Source organism: Otolemur garnettii, unplaced genomic scaffold (genome assembly GCF_000181295.1).
Source record: "Otolemur garnettii isolate 467f Iridium unplaced genomic scaffold, OtoGar3 scaffold00068, whole genome shotgun sequence".
Classification (NCBI taxonomy): domain Eukaryota; kingdom Metazoa; phylum Chordata; class Mammalia; order Primates; family Galagidae; genus Otolemur; species Otolemur garnettii.
Genome location: NW_003852463.1, coordinates 8,802,369 through 8,805,380, shown reverse-complemented (window position 1 = coordinate 8,805,380; position 3,012 = coordinate 8,802,369). Strand labels below are relative to the sequence as shown.

Here is a 3,012-nt window from a genome sequence, read left to right as displayed (position 1 = left end):
TACTAAAAATGCACAACATAACCAACTTGACAGAAGATGAAATAGAAAATGTGAATAGTCCTTGAAATATTAATATTATTGAATCATAGGATATGCAATTTAAACCTTGTCACAGAGAAATCTCTATAACTGGATGGTTTCACTGGTAAGTTTTTCTCTACGCATAAGAAAGAAATAACACCAATCCCATACAAATACTGTTAAAGGATAGAAATAAAGAAATAATTTCCAATGTTATTGATGAAGTTAAGAATATATTGATACCAAGCTTCAATAAATAATATAAGAGGGGTAATTATAGGCCAATCTCTCTCATGAATCTTGATATCAAAATATTGTTATGTCTTTAGAAAATTTAATCTAGAAATTTTTAAAAAGGAGAATATATCACAACCAAGTGGAATTCATTCAAATAATGAAAGGTTGGTTTAACATTTGAAAAAAAAAGATCATACAATAATATTCACTACATTAATAAAACAAAGGTGAAAATTATGCAACCATATTAATAGATATAGCGAAATGCATTTGGTAATATTTACCACATGTGTGTGATGAAAAAGAAATCTCGGCTCGGCGCCTATAGCTCAACCAACTAAGGTGCCAGCCACGTACACCTAAGGTGGCAGGTTCAAATCCCCAGCCCGGACCCACCAAACAACGACGGCTGCAACCAAAAAATAGCCGGCTGTGGTCTCAGCTACTTGGGAGGCTGAGGCAGGAGACTTGCTTGAGCCCAGGAGTTGGAGGTTGCTGTGAGCTGTGATGCCACAGCACTCTACCCAGGGGGACAGCTTGAGGCTCTGTCTCAAAAAAAAAAAAGAAAAAAGAAAAAGAAATCTCAGTTAACCAGAAATAGGAAGGAACTTCCTTAATCTAATAAAGAGTATTTACAAAAAAAGGTCAGGAAAAATTGCTCTTAATAGTGAAATGCTAAAAAATTTCTGCCTTATATGGAAACAAAGTGGCTATTACCACATTTCTTTAATATAGTAGGGAAGGTCCTATTTATAGTAATAAAGAAAGAAAAATGAGATAGATGAATTAAAGGAGGAAATGATAAAATTGTCATTATTCACAGATGACATGATTGTCTATATAGAAAATTAGACAGATGAAGATAATCTGTGACAATTAAAAGTGAATGTATCAAGGCCTCAGGATACAAGCTCCATAAATAGAATTTATTATGTTTATTGCAACTAGTGAGCCAATATTGATACATTATTATTAACTAAATTTCACACTTCATTCAGATTTCCTTGTTTATTGTTGTTGTTTTGTTTTGTTTTTCTTAGACAGAATCTCACTCTATCCCCCTGGGTTGAGTCTATAGCTCACAGCAACCTCAAACTCTTGGGCTCAAGTCGTCCTCTCGTCTCAGTTTCCTGAGTAGCTGGGACTACAAGCCCCTACCAGGGGATCTGGCTAGTTTTTCTATTTTTAGTAGAAATGGGGTCCTGCTCTTGCTCAGGCTGTTCTTGAACTCCTGAGGTTAAGCAATCCACTTGCTTCAGCCCCTCAGAGTGCTAGGATTACAGGCATGAGCTACTGTGCTGGGGCCAAATTGCCTTAGTTTTGTCTAGTGCTCTTTTTCTGTTCCAGGATCCCATTCAGGATGCCACATACATTGAGTTGTCCCTCTCTTTAATTTCTTTTTGACTATGGCAATTTCTCACATTTTCTTTGTTTTTGATGACCTTGATAGCTTGAAGAATACTGGTCAAGTGTTTTGTAGAAAATGTGGAATTTCGCTCCCCCCCCTTTCATGAGAAGACTGGGATATGGCTTTTGGGAGGAAGATTATAGAGGTAAAATGCCATTTTAGTCACATGATATCAAGATTACATGCTATCACCGTGATTTATCATGGTTGGTGTTGACCTTGATCCTTGGGTGAGGTAGTACTTCTCCATTTCTCCATTACTCAGGCCCACCTTCTCTTCTTTACTGAACACTTTGAAGTCTATGATCAATCCTTACTGAAGGAATGGGTATTTATGCTACCTATTCTCGAGGGCCAAGTATCCATATACCCTATTTGTAAACCTTTTGCGTGAAAAATGTCTTTTCTCCCTATCCATTTACTTATCCAATTATTTATTGATGTGAGTATTGACCCAGGTATTTCTTTTATACTTTAGGTTGTAATCCAATAAATACTACCTTATTTTGTTGCCCAAAATATTTCCGCTTTGATCATGGGGAGTCCTTTCATTTGGCTCTTGTGTCCCTTTGACATAATCTCGTCAATGCAGAATTTTGTTTTTGTTTTTTAGAACTTCCTTACTTTCTGGCACTCTAAAATCCTCCAGGATAATCTCACACATTTATTGACCCAGCCCTATGATTAAGTATTTCTCTAAGAATCTGTGGTTTCTTTCATTGTATTTTTTATTTACTATTATCATTTTTTTAAAAATGTAACATTCTCTCCCCTACCCCCAGTCAGTCTGAATCTTCTCTCTCTTACTCTCCCAGAGGTAGAGAAGAATTGATGGTAAATGACAGCTGCAGTAAAGCAACACCAGAGCCAGCTTCAGGTCCAGGAGCGAACACTGGGCTTCCTCCTCATGGTTTATATGTTTAGAGAAAATTCTCCAGTAATGATCCCTGAAAGTATAGTCTTAATGGTAACATTTTAAAAGAATAAAATGATTACAAATACTAGGAGAAAATACAATAAAAAGAGATTAATGACTTCTCCCCTGAAAGTTTCATAACATTATTGAAAGAAATTGGCTCAGCTCCTGTGGCTCAAGTGGCTAAGGTGCCAGCCACATACACCTAAGGTGGTGGGTTCAAATCCAGCCCGGCCCACCAAAACAACAATGACGGCTGCAACCAAAAAATAGCCAGACATTTTTTGGCAGGCACCTGTGGTCCCAGCTACTTGGGAGGCTGAGGCAGGAGACTCACTTGAGCCCAGAAGTTGGAGGTTGCTGTGAGCTATGATGCCATGACACTCTACCCAGGGGGATAGCTTGAGGTTCTGTCTCAAAAAAAAAAAGA

The 3,012-nt window shown here is 37.5% G+C and overlaps 1 pseudogene; it reads right to left on the bottom strand.

Moving 5' to 3' along the window:
• Positions 1-2,443: 2,443 nt before the first annotated feature.
• On the bottom strand, positions 2,444-2,629 carry LOC111726523 (annotated as a pseudogene).
• Positions 2,630-3,012: the final 383 nt, after the last annotated feature.